Source organism: Quercus lobata, chromosome 4 (genome assembly GCF_001633185.2).
Source record: "Quercus lobata isolate SW786 chromosome 4, ValleyOak3.0 Primary Assembly, whole genome shotgun sequence".
NCBI classification, from domain to species: domain Eukaryota; kingdom Viridiplantae; phylum Streptophyta; class Magnoliopsida; order Fagales; family Fagaceae; genus Quercus; species Quercus lobata.
The window spans coordinates 39,364,710-39,385,531 of record NC_044907.1 but is presented as its reverse complement, the minus strand read 5'-3'; the positions used below and the strand labels follow the sequence as shown (position 1 = coordinate 39,385,531).

The window sequence follows — 20,822 nt, the reverse complement described above, 5'->3', positions numbered from 1 at the left end:
AGATATTTCTATACTAATCTATATTGTTATGCCGTTTCATAATTACCTTTTACATACTTATCTATTAATATATTAAACCAAAGGCTAAAGCAGTTAAAAGTGTAAGCCCAAGTCTCATTATCAAAAAAAAAAAAAAAAAATGCAAGCTCAAGTCTATATTATATTCAAATTCAAATCCATGTCCATGCTCATTGGCTAGTCCAATAGGGGCCCACAGGCGGCCGAGGCAAGTAAGGGTGTGTCGCCAACCAGCCAAAACCGGCCCAATCCAACCTAAACCATTAAGTTGGGTCGGTTTTTAGGAGTTGGTTGGTTGTGCTAGGTTGTGATTTTTTTTTTTTTTTTTTTTTTTTTTAACAATAGGTCATGTTGGATTCAAGTCATAATATTCACAAATCTACCTAACTTGACTCAACCCACCTGTATTTAATATATACTTAAAATTAAATTAAAAAAACATATATTTAATATATATTTAAAAATATATTATACAACTTTGTTATTTACATTTTACCCCTCTTCCTAATATTCAAATTCATGTCCATGCACCTTCTCAAAAAAAAAAAATCCATGTCCATGCTTATTGGCTAGTCCAATAGGGGTGGCCGCGAGGGGAATAGAGGAAGAAAAAAGGGAGTGCCGCCAACCAAAACTGGCCCAAACCAACTCAAACCGTCAAGTTTGGTTAGTTTTTAGGAGTTGGTTGGTTGTGTTGGGTTGTGAATTTTATTTTTTATTTATTTATTTATTTACAGTAGGTCAGGTTGGATTCAGGTAATAATATTCACAAATCCTCCTAACCCAACCCAACCCACTTATATTTAATATATACTTAAAATTTAAAATATATATTTAAAAATATATTATACAATTTTTTTGTTTACTTTTTACCCCTCTTCCTAAATAAAATCCAAACTCTAAGTTCTTCTCATATAATTTGTGTTGGTTTGTTGTTATGCTCAAGATTATTCTACTCAAATTTGTGATGGTGTTGTTCTAATACCTAATTTAATAATAATAATAATTTTTTTATAAAAAAAAAATGTCCAATCCATAGGTCCAACCCAATTCTTATGGGCTAGGTTAGGTTGGGCACCATGGTTGGTTGGGTTGAATAAATAACTCAACCCAACCCAACCCAACTCATGCACACTGTTAAGAAGAAGACAAGATGTTCATTGGTCCATCAAAATTTGCAACCAAAAAAGGAAATCATATGATGTAAGTTTTAAATGAAAAAATTATTAATTAATTAATTTTAAAATAATCAAAGTGGACTTTGCATGTTGTAACACAAAACACTATCATCAATTGTAAGAGCAACTGCACTAGTGGGTGCAAAAGTTTGCAAAATACAAAAGTGCTCAATTTTGCACATTTTACCTCAAAAAACACCAACATTAGTGCTTGTAAAAATGTGCAAATATACAAAATTGCTACAATAACCGTGCATATGCACGGTTACTATTCATGTGCAAATGATTTTTTTATTCTTTTTTTTCTCTCTCCCCTTTCATCTTGCTCTTCTCCTCTGTTTTCTTCTCACAACAAAACCACAAAATCACCCCTACCCCAACCTCAACCACCGATCCCTATCTTCTTCCAACAACAAAATCACAAAACCTGCCCAACCTCAACCACAAATCAAGGTGGTACCACCCAAATACAAAATCCCAAAAACTAAAATTAGCAATAACCCATCATAATAGAAAAACCCAAAAACTAAAATTAGCAATAACCCATCACAGAACCAGCAAGAACCAGATGAAATCAAACTCCAAAATTAACCAAAACCAAGATGAAGTCAAGTGGGGAGCATGCAGCACTACATCAAGATCGGAGGTGGTGGTGGTGGGTCGCTGCAACTGGGGCTGACTTGGGTTGTTGGCAGGAGTGTGATGATGGTGGCAGTGTGATGATGGCGGCGGTGAGGTTGGTTTGAGTTTGAGAAATCTGTTGAAGAAAAAGAAAGAATAAAGAGAAGAATGAAGAAGGAAAAGGAAAACAAGAAAGAAGGAGATGGTTCAGAGAAAAAGAGAGGGTTGGCGTGAAAAAAAGAAAGAAAAAAGTGGGTAGGGCCATATGGGTAGTGGTTTGTTAGATATAATAAAAAATTAAAGAAATATTATTATTTAAATAAAATAGATGATAGAATAGATAAACTGATGTGGGTGTTTTGTAAAAGTGGGTATGTAAAATAGAAAAAGTATGTTTTATGATGCAAAATAGACAGGAATGTTGCACGAACTGATGCGGTTGCTCTAACAACCCATTCTTTTCACATATACTTTCTTCCCTCCAAAACCATTGGATCTCGCTTCCCTCCAAAACCAACATACATAAAGTAATTGTACTATTAAAAGTATGCTTGGCTTTTCCCAATTAAATATTAACATAAAAACTATTATAAAACCTTGTGATCCTAACTAAAAGGCACTAATTATTCTAGAAGCTAATTAACATAAAAATATCATGTATAAAAAAGTCACAATTCTTAAACAATGCTTCTTTGAATAAAGATATTTTAAAATAGATCAATTTATAGATTAGATTCTTCTGATTTTTCAATTGTATGTACATCACACAGGGTTTAAGGGAGAATTATTTTTCTGAATTTAGTTCAAACATACATCAAATAGTCACAATCACTACAAAATATATCAATTTATAAAGTTATTATTTTCAAGTGTTTCTAATCATTCAAATGTATATAAGTCATATTGAATTAAGGGAGAGTTATTATTCTAAATTTTAAATTCAGTAAATTAAAAAAAAAAAAAAAATTCTGAAGTGGTCCAAAATCAATAATGAAGAAATTTATGGGAAAATTAATAGTGGTGATTATGGAGTTGGTTATCCTTATTCTCTACCTCATTTCATCTCTCATCACTTCCAATGTTACTCTCTCATCTCTAAAAGCTTGATAATGTGCATAGCCCATTTTCTCTTTGCCTTGAAGAACAAATTGAGAGTTGTAAGGAAATTTAAGAAGTGGACCATAAAGCCCATATAATTTGTGTGTTTGGTGGTTTTAATAATTGCATGTCCCTGATTCATCAACATGATCCATTGTATGAAAGGATTTTAGAAGGTACTGCAACATGTTTCCAAAAACATGGAACGAATATGCTTTGTGGGAGAGTGTTTATTTCAATGGTATCAAGAACATGTCAAAAATTCCTAAATTGTTGTTCGTACTTCAAATGCAAGAGGATTCTCCATTTCTTTATGTGGTAAATATTTGTAAGCAACAAATTACTTTTCGTGAAATCAAGCCACTTAGATTAATTCCATCACAAATATGGTCCTAAAATTAAGCCATTAGTTTCATGGATTGTGATTTGAGAAATGATTTCCAACTTGGCTTAGACTAGGAACCAAATTCTACCCAATAGAGAAAAGACTTACCTGTAAGTTTTAACCATTTAAGTTGGGTTTAGAGTTTCACTAACTATCAGGTAGGTGGCACAATTTTGATATGCTTCCTCAAAGTCCCTGGTTTCATAATTCACTTTTCTTGGAAATGAATCAATTATATAACTCTTAAAATGGATTTTTGTGAAATTATATCTCTTGTTTTCATATTCCCACATAGATATTGTAAAATATAATAGAAATTATAATTCTTCCAAATTGGAGGACAAAGCTTGTTTTTTTTAATATTATTTAATAAAAATTTTAATTGCATTCAATTATTACTAATTGAGACAATGGCACTCTTTGAATGGATTGTGAATATTTTGAAATGCTTTACAAGGAAAAAAAAAATCTCTTGAATTTTTGGATTATATTATAAAAGTTAAGTAATTATGTGTATATGTTATGAAATCTACACTACAAGACCTTAACTAATTTCTCCTTAATAATTATATGTTGTGCCTCATGGAGAGTAATCCCTTATGGCATGTTTGGTTGGGATGATTTTGGGGAGGAAAAAAAAAGGGCAATTTTGGTAGGTGGGGGGGGTGTTTGGTTGGGAAGGGAGGGAGGAGGAAAAATGGTGGAGCCTAGTTATTTTCTCTTCAGGCCCATCAAAATTTGATCTTTTCAAATTAGAGAGAAAATGGAAGTGAAAATGAGAAGATGTGTTTTTGACAAAATTTTCCTTCCCCCCCAGCAAGCAATTTTTTTTTTTCCTGTTTTTTCTTCTATACCATTGTTCTATCGATTTTGGGTTTCTTTTTCTTTTATTTATTACTTCTTCTTTTTTCGCACTCATCTCCCCTTTTTTTTTTCTTTCTTTTGCTTTTATCTTTGTTTCTTCCATTCTTGTTCTTTGTTTCTCTTCTTTTTTTCACCAATTTTGGATCCCTCTGGCTTTTGCTATTAATATATACAAGGAAAATTAGGCTGGCCTGACCTTTATATTTAATCAAGTAGCTCTTCTTGAATAGCTACTAACTGTCTTATAAGCCAGAGCAGAGATGATAGATCTACATTAGCACGTGAGGGAAAAAAAATTCATTGAAAATACAAAATTACTGAGAAGCAACAATCTAAATGAGGCCCTCAAAAATTTGGCATATTTATGAATTATTAGTACTTGACAGGAAAAACTCAGCGAATCTCAATTTCAACAAAAAATGAAAGGGTAAGAAGGTTTTTTAAATTGACAGAAGAGAAAGATGAAAGATAGACACACACCAAACAAACTATCATTAAGTAAATAATCACACAACCATATTAAGTAAATAATCCCTTAATATGCAGTAACACATTTTTTTAACAAACTATTTGCCATTTATTTGTTCGTTTCTACTCAAAATTTCACTCAGGAAAAATTCTCAAAACAAAAAAGTAGAGACCTTAATCTGAGACCAAAGCATCCCAATAAAAACCAACCTTGCATCTTCTAGGCATTTTATCTAACACTTCAAGTGCATAATTAAACCTGCTACTGTCAAGAACAACAACATATTTTGATTCTGTTAAATTTTTACACCTAAATGCAATGGGTAGGACTAACTTCCCTTTCACAATCCAAACATTCATATGAAAATCTACTAACCCAAGTTTTGACTAATGCTAAATTAATCATTATGCATGAGCATGGAAATACCTTACTTTGATGCATGAAATGCATAAGAAGTCAATGAAATTTGGAGAAGATATAGGGCTTACCAATTGATAGAGAGCAACAACAATTAATAAGGAATAAATATGCGTAAGGAATTTGATGGAGGAAAGGGTTTATCCGTGCGTGTCTGATCGAATGGGAGAATTTGACAGTTGCAATTTCTGAAGAGGCAAAATTGGTTTGTGATTTTGGATTTTCTTTTCCTTATGTCTGTTGTTTTGAAACGGAAAACACAAATGGAACGAAAGTGGACTAAATTTGGTAAACTACACAGATTTAGTATCCGAAACAGTAAAATTAACAACGCTATACTGACCTTGTGTGTATGGAGTTGCAAAAACGAAACGAACAGAGAACGAATAGGGGAAGAGTTTCCTTTTCTTTTGCCCGTTTTTGTTGAATGAATGGAAATAGTGGATGATAACATAATTTAAGCGGACAGTAAAGTGTTTCATTTTCATAGTGAGCGCAACACTTGATCTTTTGAAGTTTTCATAGTTTTTTTTAGGATAATGTTGTGTCTAATTTAATATAAGCCACGGAACACAATGGAACTGAAAAAAATCTACTACCAAAAAAATTAAAAAAAGAATAGTCACATAGTAAAACCTGATTTCCTTAGCCCTAATTTTTGAATCCAAATCTAGAACCAAATTGAAAAAATTGAAAGCATATAACAGATCTAATTTACCTAAAAAAAAATCAGAGAAAGAATAGATCCCATCGGAGGCGTTGTTTGTGGGAAGAGGGGACTTTTTCGTTCTTGACGCTGAAGTCGGTATCATCTTCCTTCTTCTTCTTCTTCTTTCTCTGGTAAAATCAAAATGGCGAATGAACTCTGATCTTAGTGAGAGAAATAGAGAGGCGTTCTGTCAGAAATAGAGAGGCGTTCTCTACTTTCATATGGGCGGCGACCCTAACTGTCGATCCCTAACTCCATATCTGAATGCCTCTGGGACGAACATTTGAGTGCAGATTTTTTTTTTTACCTCCTTCCCTTTCTTTGTATCGCAATATCGCTTGGTTTTTTTGGTTTAGAGAGAGAAAATGTTAAGCGTTCTTATGAAAAGGAATCGGTAGGGTTTTTTTAATTGCAACGTTTTTTATTTTTTTTATTTTATTTTAGTTGTGTTTTTTTTTTAACCGGTTATTTAATTTATATTTTTTTAATTGCAAACATGGCAAAGATTTTAATATAAACAATTACAGCCAAACGGTGTTAATTTTTTGAAAACAATATAATGTATCGCTTTTTAAAGTTATATATGTCTGAATTTTAGGTAGAGACTTTTCCTATTTATCATTACCTCCTTAATTCTAGGAACTCATTTTCTCTCAGCTTCTGCTTTTATATATACTAGCGTTTAACCCGCGCAATGCGCGGGATCATTTTATAGTTTAGGCTCACCTTTACATCACTCACACCATAAAACTCCTTTGATAGGTTTGACCTTTGTGTTGCATGTAAGACACACAAAATTAATACCCCATCTGTTGTTATCATTAACAATCTTGGCTTTGCATGTCACCAATTAATTTGATCTATCTGTGATAAAATTGTATATTAACAGATTAACAACTTTCCTAATACTTGAACAACTTGGACTTCAAAAAAAGAAAAAAGTAAGACCAAGCACAATAGATTAATAGGTTTCCTGATATTTAGTTTTCCAAAAGTTGGCAATCTCTCGTAATGGTTTGCATTTTGATTTTCTCAACTCCAAATATTTGCCTTGTTCATGGCCTTTAGTTGTTATTTGTATAATATAAACCTAAAAGGTCAACAATCAAGCTCAATACTTAAAATTAGGACTTAGATTCATTACTTGAAATTAGAAGCTTTTTAATGTAGCACCTATAAAAATGCATACTCAGCATTCTCAATTTTCATCAATCTTGTATTCCCAAAATAAGGCTGCACTAAACAGTGCGGCAATCTAACAGAGACAAATGAATTACAATCTACAATTATAACTGAATTCAAAATTAGAATCACATATATTATCTTCTCAAAAAGAAAAAAGAAAAAGAATCACATATATTACAAAACTTAAATTCATGTTGATATAAGAATCTTAGGATGCTTAGATTACAAAACCATAGCCTAAATACAGAAATTTAAATCTCTCATAATCTGAAATAAAACAGAAAACTAAGTAAATAAGAAAAGAGTATAAGGAATAGAACTTGGTGCATAATTCTTAAACATTTTTTATGCATCCAAGTCTTCTATTTTAGCAACTATTTTTCTATTATGTAAGAAAGTTATCCATCCAATCCTTTAGAAGGTCCTTTTGGCATAATTTCCTTTGTGACTTTTGAAATGTCAAAGTTGATGTAGAGCTTTGTTTGAAATGTCAAAGTTGATGTAGAGCTTTGTTGCCCATGTGAATGACAGTCAATAGTTACCTACAAATTTTTTTAATCAATTAGGCATTAACATTTGTCATGTTTTCATTTAAAGTATATGAGAATAATATCTAATAATATTTAAAAGAAACACCCAGACGATCAAATAGTTAAACTTAGAGGTGAGAAAAACATAACTTTCATTTCACAAAAATGATATAACTCTCATGCTCAACACATATTGCAAAGATCAAAACCACATCTATATTTCATGCTCAACTGACAAAACACAAAGTAGCAAGGCACAGATTAATTAAGTTTAAATATAACTTAAGAAACCAAAATGCTCTAAAACAGAAAATGTAGTGAGCTCAAGTATAAGCGAAATATGGTTTTCACTTATGCTTTACCCAAGGATTTCTATGGGTAATAGTGATCTGTGCAATTATTCTCTTTGGACTATGATATATCTACTCCCTTTAATTTAATTTAACTTGGCATGATGTTTCTATGGATAATAGTGATCTATGCAACATCTAGCGGAGCTGGTTTTTGGTTTGCACAACATGTGAAACCAAAAAATGACATCTCTTAACCATTAGAACAGAGATTGCAAACTATTTTTCATGTTGCATCAAATGCTGTAGCCTTACTTCCTACTTTTAAAGTCCTACAATAGAAGGTAAGATCCAATTCATGTCTAGTGGAATTTCAAGTGCATTGTATCATGCGTGTGATCTGTAACTGGTGTTCACTATTCTTAGTGAAAATGCAAAGAGGGCAGTCCATATAATTGCAGCCATTATTTTCGATTGCTCAAAAAAAAAAAAAAAAGCATAGCAATTTTAAATTGCAGTAGAGAAAGATGAAAGAAATACTGCAAACGAAGCCTAAGAAAACGTTGAAAATATGGGTTGAATTGTAAAAGGTAATGCAGCAGTTCAGTGAAAATTTAAATATGAAAATGAAGGTTTGGACCATGACTAATCAAACCTTGATTCTCCATTTGTTAGTGGTTCATGTACAGCCCAGAATTCAGATAGCTACAAAATCTATCAATAATTAAAATTATTTTAGTAATAGGAAGGGGTAAAAATAAGTTGGTTCCAAAAAATAATTAGTGGAGTACAGAGCAAAAAATGATGATATAAATACCAAGAAGTGTTTTGCTAGCAAACAAAGAAACCACATCAAGTGTCAAATTCACTTTTTGGAAACTGGAAAAAAACGAATGAAATGTTATTGTCCTAAAAACACTAATGAAATGGTAAAATTAACAAATAAAATAGTAAATATATTGAAGTGGGTGATAGCTAGTGGCTAGAACACGTGAGCCACACGTGGAGTTGGAGCAATCCAGCAAATTGTAACGTGAAAAAAGAAACCTTCGACTTAGAGATTCATAAGTAAAAAACTGTAAAAGGGACAAAGAAGTAAGGACGAAGAAGAAGAAGAAAAAGAAGAAGAAGGGAAGAAAAACCAGACTAAATAGTGAGTGTAGATGCCATATACTAAGGAGTCAGAGAGAGAGACCAAGAAATGGGTCTCCTTTCATGGTCAACTCCAACTCTCCAATGTAAGTTTGCTCAAAAAAAAATTTTATATACATCCTAGTTTTTTTGAATGCCCATTTAATATAAGAAAATTCTTCCTAAGTCCAGCAAAAACCAATGTGGCTTGATCCAAGTTGGGGGAGAAAAGGAACTCTTGTGTTAGAGCTGTGAAATTATAGAACATAACAAAAAACTTTCATTATAATCTAACTTTGTCAATAATATTGGTTAGTAAGGTGGGTCTGAGGATCTGAATTATAACACATGAAATCAAGTCAAACAAAGAAATTAAATTAACTTGCATTGTGTACATAACTAATAAAAAATTCGTCTCTTCCCTCAAAAAAAAAAAAAAAACTAATAAAAAATTCAAACAGAACAACAAATCATGCATAGTCCTAAAACACAGAACAAAGGATAAGGATTTTCCTAGACTCAAACATGCATGTGGTATAAACTTAGAGTAAGCATTTAGCAAATAAGAAGCAGCACAATTTAACCCCCCACCCCACTCATATTTTATATGATAATGATATAAATCATATAATAGGTAGTACATTCAAAACAGGATTGGCAGGGTGAAAATTCATCAGTTATAGATGTCTCATTCAAACACGGTTTCTTCATGTGGGTTTGGCAGCAACAAAAAAAGGAAACCATTTAGGCAATAAACATAAAGATAAAAGAAGTAAAAAAAAAAAAAGTAGGAAAACTATGAACATTAATCTCATGAGCTATTCCTTTCTGTAGATACCATGGTACTATAACCTAATATACACTATACAAATCACATGCATGAACTAATTAAAATATCGCTTGTCAATCCCTAGCAAATATAGGAAAAACCATGGGACTGCAGTATCATTCTTAATGAACAAAACATGCAACCCACATGATTTTTTTTAAACTGTGATGAGAATTTGTAAAGAATAAAACATGTTAGCCACGCGAGTTCTTCAACACCACATTATCTTAAAAGCGAAGTTTAAATTTGAGTCAATTGATGTTTTATAAAAACAAAAACCCTAAACAAAATTAAATCTAACACAAATACCCAAAATAAAATAAATCTCTTAAAGCAACTATTTGATTCTAACCAAAAGACTTTAGTTCAAACGGATTCCAACCCAAATTCTAGACTTTAAAGCCGAATTTGTTATTTTTATTTAAAAGCTTTACCTGCCAATGGGTGGGAATACTCTGTTTCCTCTTTCTCGCTGTCCATCTCTTCGTCTTTGTGCGTGACTTACAGATACCAACTTTCTCTTAATGTTGATTCTAAATGTTTCGGTTTCTTTATATGTAAACAGCAAAAGGTAGTCAGTCATAAGGTTTAAGCAAAAACAATCAAAGCAAAATAATGAAAATACCTTAATCTCAGCCAAATACGTATAGCAAAAACAATCCCAAGCCTAAATAATATTTAATGCCAATTTCTTTCTCAAAAAGTAAAAAATGTTTTACAAAATCGAAACTTGTTGATAGCAAGTCAGCGAGAGACCGGATGAATCATGATTGTGGAAGGCCAGAATGGCGGTAATGGCAGTCCTCAAATGTTTCTCTCTCTGCCTTATGATCTCTATCAATCGCTGTTTTTGGAATCTAAATATCTACCAAAACATTCAAAAACCTAAAATCAAAATTAAAAGTAGGATTGGATTCTAACCCAAAATATAAATCCAACAAAAGAAAATTTGGGGAATCCTTCTTGACCTTTCAGTTTCAGTCGAATCTCCATTGTGCCGCAAACTTTTTTTTTTTGTCTCCTTCCCTTAATCAAAACCAAATCTGACCCAAAATACCAATCTAAATCATAATTAACACCCAATTGATTCTCCAAATAAAAACCCAAAACCCTAAATTTTTAAATTTAAAACAGAACTTACCAGTAGTGATTCCGATGGTCGGGTAGCGAGTGGAGGCTTACGGTGATGGCAGAAAATCTAACAGGAAGTGAGAGACATCTTTTCATTCTTGATTGCAAACTGCAGTTTTTGATCTCTCGATCTCTCTCTCCTTCTCCGTTCTCTGCCTCTCTATTTTTCTGTCTCACTTTTCTCTCGGTCTCCCTTTCTCCTTTCTCCGTGTAGCAATCTTTCTTTAGTTTTTTTTTGTCTTAACCGGTTAGTTTTATTTTATACCAAGAGGGCTTCAAACAGTAGTGAAAAATTATAATTTATCGCTTTTAAACGGTGTTATAGCGTTATGAAAGAATATAATGTATCGCTTTTTAAAGTTACACATGTCTGAATTTTAGGTAGAAACTTTTTCTATTTGTCATTATCTCCTTTATTTTAGGAACTCATTTTCTCTCAGTTTCTGCTTTTATATATATATAGATATAGACTAGTATTATGCCCGTGCGATGCACGGCTTAATAAAAAAATCATATGTAAATTAAATGTTTGATAAAAAATCATATATAAATTAAAAAATATATTTTGATGTTAAATATAGATTATAAAAAACAGCATTATTTCAAAAGTATTAAGAATTAGCTTTCAATTCCTATTAAAGAAAATAAGTATAAGAATCACTAATTTTTGTTGTTTGTTGTTGGACTGAGATTATGATAGGATGATAGATTGAACATATTAATAACACAAATTTCCTTACCTTTCATTCTTAATATTACGAATTGTATCTAGATTGTACCTACTTTTGTGATGATTGATATAGAATTTTAAGAGAGAGAAAACGTACAATTTTTTTGCAAAAGATTATTACAAATTAGTTGTACTTTTCTTTTTAGTTGCTTTATAACTTCTTTGGATAAAGTTGTGTTGATAACAACTTCTTCTTCTTTGTGGGTTTTTATTTTATTTTAATTACAATGATTTTTTAGATAAATATAACATATTATTTGTTCTTATCAACCTTTATTCTATTGTTTTATCACTTCTTAGGATAAATTAGTTTTGTTCTTTGTGTATTTATTTTATTTTGTTTTTAAATTTCTACATTTGATAATTAGGTTTTAATAAATATATAAAAATCATATTCTATTTCCTTACAGATCAATCACGTTTTTTTTTTAGTTTGGTAATATAACACATTGATTAACAATTCTATTTTCAATAGGATTTAAATTTTACGTCAAATGGGACCATAACAATAAATATTCTTTAAAAAAAAAAAAAAAACTCTATCTTATATCCTTATGGCGTCATTCACGTGTTTTTATTTTTATTTATTTATTTATTTTTACATTATGTTGATATCAACAATTTTTTTTTTCATTCTATCCATAAAAATATGACCTTTTTTATTCCTTTTTTTTTCATGGGATAACAACAACCACGTTAATTAGAAATCCTAATTATAATAGGATATAGTCATATACATAATATTTAATTTTTATTTTTATTTTAAAAAATTCTTTGATTTTTCTTCAATTTTGTGTAGCCACTTGGCACAACCACGACTTCTAAGCCTAACTTATATACCAGATAATTAATTTGAGAAATATTGAGTAAATGAATAATATATATATATATATATATATATATTCACAATGATGTGATTAAATCTAGGATTAGGCTGTACATGAAAAAAGTATATCATATTATCTCAATAAGGTTAAAGAAATTAAAGTCGTACCTTGTGAAAGAGAAAAAAATTGTGATAGTTTAAGCATTATAAAGTATAAACTTTGATAACCTTGTGGTCTGCAAATAATATTTTCTTGGGTGTGTTCAATAATTATTTCGAGATTAAACATAAAGACAAAGAGAGATTAATATTTGAAAACAAATCCATTTAATGGTTTTTGTTTACCGGATAAGTTTGAGGCTTTTTTCGAGTGTGAGTATTGCTACAAAATTGCTGATGTTATGCTTGTAAGGGAAGCCCGTCTTCTTCCTCAATCGCATTCAATTATTTTTCTCCACAATCTTCTGTAACCATAATGTAAAAACGAAAACAAAAAAATTAGTAGATTGAATTGTAAGTAAAAAAATTAGCAGTTTCTCAAAAAAAGAAGAAGAAGTAAATAAATTAGCAGATAAAACAAAACAGTTACTTAAAAATAATATTAAAAAAATCATGTAGTCTACACATGAGGAGAGGAAGAAAAAAGAGAAGGATCGATGAAGATAACTAATGAAATACTAATGATAATATGGAGTAGGACTTTCAACAAACAACATATATAGAATTCTCAATGTATGGAGAAACAATTGAACTATAAAAATGTCTTTAGGGCTGGGATCTTTCAGTTTCGTAGTTTTTTTTTAAAAAATGCTTTGTAATTGAATTGTTCAATATGTGTTTAGAAAATCTAAACTACAATTTATAATCTTCCAAATTAAAGAAGAGTATAGGATTGGAATATTGGATATTTGTTATCCAATTAGTGGAGAAGAAGTATAATTCCTTTTCATAGGGAATCAAGTAGTTTCTCTTTTTTGGACTCCAAACTTAATCTTCTATCCTCTTTCTTTGAAAAAAAGAAGAAGATTAACATCATCTAGAATTTATACACTTGGAAAATTAAGATCATCCCGGGATCTATGGTGACAAAAAAAGAAAAAAAAAAAAGAGAGAGAGAGAAGCTATAAGATAGAATAAAAAAGTGAAGAAAACAAAAGGTTAACATCAATTTTTATTTACATTATTTAACATTTTTGTTCATTCTAATATCCATTCCGTATATTGACCTAACAAATAAAAAACAATGTTAATCTAATTTTAGTTAATGATAAGAATAAATTAGAGTCATGGTAGTCATAAATCTAATTTTATTTAATGATAAGAATAAATTAGAGTCCTCATAGTATATTATCCTTTTTTAGTTCTTTAAAAATCTAAAAATTTAATAAAATTTCTGCAATTTGGTGAAGCCACGTGGTACAACCATGGCGTCTAAGCCCAACTTTTATTATATATATATATATCATAGAAACATGTACTATGTTGTTGGTTTTTTTTTTTTTTTTAATTAAGATTATTTTTTCAACTTTAACATGTACTATGTACGTATTTTGCTTTTTTGTTACACGTGATAATATAATTTAAATTAAAAAAAAGAAGGATTAGATGAAGAGTCTATTGATTTTAGACTTTGTTGATAACATTTTAGATAAACACAACTGCTATAGTTGTAAATCAAATATTACTTTATTTCATTACCTGATTTGTCATATTTATCCAAAAAATATGTATATATCTATTCTTAAAATCAAAAAATTTATTAAAATTTCTGCAATTTGGTGAAGCCACTTGGCACAACCACAACGTTTAAGCCTAACTTTTATTATATATAATATGATATATATATATATATATATATATAAAGTGAAGTGTCTATAACACAAATTTTTAATTAAAAAAATATGTATTAAAAATTGTGTTGCTTTTTGTTTTATTTAATAGGGACATAATTGTTTATAAAGTGAAGTGTCTATAACACAAATTTTTAATTAAAAAAATATGTATTAAAAATTGTGTTGCTTTTTGTTTTATTTAATAGGGACATAATTGTAAATTTATACCAACTTCATTTTTTATAGTTTTCCCATCTCTCTATTTTTCCATCCTCCCAACAAAAGACATACGAGAGAAATTACATCTCTTCTATCACTTTTCTATCCATTTCCTATTTCTATCCCCCACTTTTCACCTTTCTAACCAAACAGGCCCTTTATAGAAGATTTTAATGGGCAAAATCATATACTTTAAAATTCCTAATTTTTAATTTGATGAGGAGTTAAGGAATGATATAAAAGCCTTATTGCAAATACGATAAGCAAGTTAATTCAACCTTCTTCTTTTTTCTTTTTTTTTTTTTTTTTTTTTTTTTTTGAGAAAGAAGCTAATTCAACCTAGTAATGCAAACAGAATAAACTTTATATAATATTGCTTTTCTTTTGTTTATTAAACATCATTTTTAGATAATTGACCTCCTACATGTCTTACTAGAATCATATTATTCTATCTTATCCTTTGTCCATATATTTACTTTGTTGTGTTTCACTTTTTTAGCGTGATGTGGTTTTAGATAGAATTGGAGGAATCTCAAGATTGGCTCATGACTTCATATTACCAGAGTTTTACTAGCTTGTATTTAAGTCTTAGAAGCTATGTTAATTGAAGTATTTCAAAAGAAAAACAATTGTTATGTGGGAGTTAAATTTTATATTGAATGATATTGATTTGTATTGTCTTTGATTATATTATTTATTTATTATTATTATTATTTTTTTTTTTGAGAAAGAAGACTTGAATTTTATTAAGATAATGACATGTATGCCTAATAAACATCTAAGCAATGGACTGGAACATCCTCCATCCAAACATAAAAACCTATGACATGACGTGTATGTCTAGCAAGGTTATGAGCTACTTTGTTACCCTCCTTACCCACATGTGGGAATCTAACCCCATTAAGCAGATATGCCTATTGTTGTGCATCTCGGATCAGCAAACCAAAAGACGCCAATGATGGTGATGGATCTATTAGGGCCCTTATGACAGTCTAACAATCACCTTCAAGGATAATATTATCAAAACCCTGCTCATAGGAGACTTCAATGGCTCGAATGGCTGCCATGGCTTCCATTTCCACCACCGAAGTTGCGAGCTGTATATTCTGTGATAATAAGGAGGCCATTACCAGACTATTGTTGTCCTGAATTATCACTCCCACACCTGCTCTATCATCTTCTTGGAAGATCACTGCATCAAAATTTGGTTTATACCATCCCACAGGAGGTGGTGACCAGCTTGTGCATGGTCTGTTCAAGAGACCTGTTAGAATTTTCCATGGCTGAGTAGACCTGTATTCCATTAGTGCATCGCCCTCTGTGATATAAGATTCAAAGCGAAGCCTGATGGTGACGCTCTGACCTTGTTCCTCCTACACCAAATTGTCCAAGCCTGCATTGCAAAAAGCTCAACACTGCAATATGAATTGAATAAATGGAGAAGCAATTGAGAAAAATCTTGGAAATTCATGTGGTCCTTGAAACTCCATTGCGTGTCTTCATTCCAAACCTGTGTAAGGCTCGAACAAGACCATAATGAGTGAAGGACATCGTCATTGTGTTGTGAATAGAGGGAACACATCGGATTATCAACCACACAGCGATGGTGCAGATTTTTCATCGTTGGAATCGCATTTTTACAAGCTCTCCAAAGGAAGTTTCAGACTTTACAGGGCAGTGGCAACTTCCATATTTTTTTTCCACAGAAGTTTAAGCATCTCGGCATGATTATGGCTACCAGTGGATGTTGTTCTTGCTTCTATTTTGAGGAAAAAGTAGCCCAACCTGACAATGTACTCCCCAGATTGATCAGGTGCATTGGTTCAGCTTAAAAGGATTATGTGAATCAGCTCGGCTTCCACATACTGAACATACTATACAGCAACCTTGTATCTCATTGCCTTGTGACCGGGTTTATAATAGAACTTACACTAGCTTCTTGCAACTCTGCAGTGAGGCGTCCATGGATTGATGGGGTATTCATAGAAGGCAGCCACTTTCCACCCCACAGTTTTATTGTTTCCCCATTCCCAACTCTCCATTTTGTACCTCGCCTAATCACCTCCCTTCCTTTTAAAATGCTCTTCCAAGCGTACGAACCCCCATGTCCTTCCTTTGCTTCTAGGATTGAGCAATTTGGAAAAAACTTGGACTTGAACACTTTGTGGAACAAGGAATTTTGATTATGTAGCAGCCTCCAAGTTTGCTTCGCCAAGAGAGCATCATTGAACAAAGATAGCTCCTTAAACCCCATACCCCCTTCGGATTTTGGTTCACACATGTCCTCCCATTTGACCCAATGAATCTTCCTACGGTCTCCTCTTTGACCCCACCAAAACCTTCAGATTAGCTTCTTAATTTCATTGCAAAGACCAACAGGGAGCTTGAAACAACACATTGTGTATGTGGGGATGGTTTGCACCACCGCCTTGATCAAAACTTCTCTCCCTACTTGTGATAGTAATTTTTCTTCCCAACCTTGCAATTTCCTCTACACTCTTTCTTTAATATAGTCAAAGCTAACCTTCTTATGTCTTCCAACTAGTGAGGGTAAGCCCAAATATTTTTCATAATGTCAAATTTTAGGAACCCCCAAAGTGTCCTTTATTTTTGTCCTCATTGCCTCGATGGTGGATTTACTGAAGAAGATGGAAGTTTTGCCTCTATTAATTTTTTGCCCCGACATACTTTCATAGGCAACCAAGATTTCCAACACTTTTTGGCATTCATTCCTGCTTGACCTACAAAATAGTAAGCTATCATCTGCAAAGAGCAAATGGGTTAGTTTTGGGCCTCTTCTATTTAAGGCAAATCTGTGGATAGAGCCTTCATTTTCTGCCTTCAAGATAAGACTATTTAGTCATTCCATACATAGTAAGAACAAAAAAGGAGATAGAGGGTGCCTTGGCGAATTCCCCTTAATGGATGGATCAATCCTTTTGGTTCCCCATTTACTAGCACTGAATATGAGACTATTTTGACACAAGTCATCATGAGAGCAATCCATTGCTCATTAAACCCCATCTTACTCAGCACTTCCTCCAAAAAACACCACTAAACTCTATCATAGGCCTTACTCATGTCCAATTTTACCGCCATATAACCTGATTTGTGGGATTTGTGGGTAATCATGCTATGTAAAGTTTCAAAAGCAACTAGGATATTATTCGAAATTAAACGGTGTTTCATGAAAGCACTTTGGTGTTCGGTTATAATGGATGGCAAAATTTTTTTTAACCGGTTTGCAAGGACCTTAGAAAAAATTTTATAAAGTACATTGCAAAGGCTAATAGGACGGTAATCAAACATAGCAATTGGGTTCTTTGTTTTTGGGATTAGAGTTATAAAAGTGTGATTTAGGGGGTGGGGTATTGAGGCAGAATTTGAATAGGACAAAATTGTTTTTGAAACATCATCACCTAAAAGACTAATAATTTTGATAGAAAAGAGGAGGCATACTATTAGGGCCAAGAGCTTTTAAAGGAGCCATTTGTTTGATAGCTGCTTCTACTTCCCATTCCATGAATTCTTGTGACAATATGGCATTCATATCATTGGTAACAACTTTTTCCATATGATCCAACATTGAAGCTCCAATGTTCGGGTTTGATGAGGCAAAAAGGTCTTGATAGAAGTCAGTAAAAGCCTTGGCAACAGCAACTGGGTGTGTTACCCAAGTCCTCACCGAGTTTTGGATGCCCAAGATTCTATTTCTTTGATACCTTTTAGTAGCCCAGCTATGGAAATACCTTGAATTCATATCTCCCTCCGCCAACCAGAGTGCTTTTGCTCACTGCCGCCACATTGTATTTTCCTTAGCCAACAACTCATTTATCTCCAATTTCAGCTCCCTAACCCAATAATTACTACCATTCTGCCTTGTTTCCTGTTTGGCTTTCACCAACCATTTTCTTTTCTCCACAAGTTCTCTTCTTACATGTCCAAAATTTTTCCTGCTCCATTGAATGAGTTCAAGACCACACTTTTCTATTTTTTTTAACACCTGAGTTTTGGCCTCATTGGAGACAGTATTCCTCCATACCGCTTCAACTACTCAACCACACCCTTTATTTGATAACCACATTTCTTCAAACCAGAAAAGCCTTGCCATGAGAGGGGGAGGTATATCACTTGGAGTAATCCATAGCGGGGTTAGATTAGATGTTGTACATGTAAGGTGGCTGACCTTTGTACCAGCAAATAGATTGAGCCAATTTGAAGTGTATAGAGCTCTATCAAGTCTCTTCCATATTGAGTACCCATTATTGTAGTGTTTGCTCCATGTGAATTTAGAACCCATGTACCCAAGATCTGTAAAACCACATGTGTTAATTGCATCCCAGAAAAGTTGCATCTGATTGTAACTTCTTCTGTTACCCTCCAATTTTTCTTCACTTCGAACCAACTCATTAAAATCACCCGCACATAACCATGGCACTCTAAATTTCTGGTTTAAACTTCTAAGCAAATCCCAAGATTTAATTCGCTTGTGTGTGTCCGGTTCACCATAGAAACCAGTAAATTGCCACTCATTCTCTTTATTCTTATTTATGATGGCATCAATATGATTCTTATCAAAACCCACAACTGAGATATTAACTAACTCCCTCCAAAATAGAATTAATCCGCCACCTCTAGTAGTCCTTAGTGATACAAACATGTTTTCAAATTGAATTTTCCTCTTCACATCTTTTAACCTTGCTTCATCTGCCCATGTTTTGGCTAAGAACACAATAAAGGGATCTTTTGCCCGCACCATTTCTGCAAGCTCGTTCCATGTACATGGGTTCCCAAACGCACGACAGTTCCAAATTAAGCAACTCATTGTGATTGGCGGGGCTGAACATCAGCCTCCACCATTGAATAAAAAGATACACCTTCATCCTTAGAAACCCGCCTATGCTTGCTTGGTAACTCCAAATGAAAAACCCCTCTTCTCTTTCCACCAATTTTTTCTTCTACATTCACCTTAGTCATTGCCTTCTCCATGCTTCCTTGACTATGTTTGTTCCTATCATAGTTTGTGACTTTTTTTTTCGTGTTGCCCTACTTCCTTCCTAGTGTGCACTTTGGTTTTCTGCTAAGATGGCATGTTGAGTTGAAGGGTGAGTCACCCTATTAATTGCTGACGTAGGTGTCTCCCTCACATCCGAATTATTCCCATAAGTCATTAATGCCTCATCAATCTCCCTGATTTGAATATCAAATAATTCAATCATTGTAACCGAATTCGGAATTAAATTCTCCAATTCCTTATTCACTTCGTCAAAATTAGGTGCATTTATTGGAGGTGATTTGGATGATATTGAGTTCGGATTTGGCTGAGTATCTCGATCAGATTGCAATGCATTTCCCTTCCCACATTTTTATTATTCAACGGCTCACACACATTAATGTTATTAGTACCAACAGCAATAATTTTGGTGACCATTTCTGTTGGTTGCTCCTCCACCAGACCTCCGCTCTTTACTCTCCCCTCCAATGAGCTTGGCTGTGCATGAAAACCTTAGGGTGAGGCATGAGCTTTAGGCTTCTTTTTCTCGTAATAACCCGAAACGTAAATAACATCCTTCCCTGTTGAAGTATATGAAGCTGCCTTCAGAGCCAAGTTAAATTGTTGCTACTCTGGCATGTGAGAGTTCCCTTGCTCTCAATCCACAGTTCACAATTTTTGTCACTGTAGTTTAGACGTACGCACCCGAAGCAAAAATTAGGCAAACGCTCGTACTTGAAGTCGATCCATATTTTACCTCCATCCTCCATTGTAATAAGCTTGCCTTGACATAGTGGGAGTGATATATCAATAAGGACATGGACCCTTATGAAATGTCCACCTTCCTCGTCAACTGCCCCCGTTGACTTTTGGACTTCCCCAATTATGTCACATATTTCTTCAACCACAGCCCTCGTCATGAAGTGCACCGAGATATCATGGACTTGAACCCAAAATAGAGTTGTTTTGAACACAAGATCACGTACAGGGATATTTGAGTTGTATCTTTACAGCATGACTAAATGTTTGTCGAAACTCCAAGGTTGTTTCTTTAGGATCCAATCCACATCTCCCAAGTTGTCAAAAACAAACAAAGCACGATGATCCTTTTGATTGCGAATCTTAAATCCATTCGTGGACCTCCATAGTTGTTTGAGGGTTTGTGCCATAATTTCCATGTTGAGAAAGTGTGGAGTCAGGAACTGTGCAGCAAGCATGAACTCTCCCGTTTGTTGGTCCCGTTGAAGAACAAAACCTGTCTTCTCCCTCTCTGAAAGAGAAAAGGAGTTCCATTTTTCTGCCAAGTCCTCCATTGTCTTAGCTGCTTAGTTTGGATACTAACGATGTTTCACTAAACACCCAAGAAA

The 20,822-nt window shown here is 32.8% G+C and overlaps 2 long non-coding RNA genes across 4 annotated transcripts; both read right to left on the bottom strand.

Annotated features, from left to right (window-relative positions):
- Window positions 1–4,354: 4,354 nt before the first annotated feature.
- Window positions 4,355–6,173, bottom strand: LOC115987307. The gene is made up of 3 exons (XR_004091042.1): window positions 5,769–6,173; window positions 4,806–4,897; window positions 4,355–4,433 (listed from the first exon to the last, which is right to left on the bottom strand). It is a non-coding gene; the product is annotated as an uncharacterized LOC115987307 (long non-coding RNA).
- Window positions 6,174–7,101: 928 nt separating this feature from the next.
- Window positions 7,102–11,097, bottom strand: LOC115987979. 3 transcript variants are annotated; one of them, XR_004091277.1, is made up of 4 exons: window positions 10,866–11,090; window positions 10,481–10,767; window positions 10,159–10,273; window positions 7,102–7,486 (listed from the first exon to the last, which is right to left on the bottom strand). It is a non-coding gene; the product is annotated as an uncharacterized LOC115987979 (long non-coding RNA). The 3 variants fall into 3 exon arrangements; XR_004091276.1 differs by having other exon boundaries at window positions 10,159–10,785; window positions 10,866–11,097; XR_004091275.1 differs by having other exon boundaries at window positions 10,159–10,767; window positions 10,866–11,094.
- Between the last annotated feature and the right edge of the window lie 9,725 nt (window positions 11,098–20,822).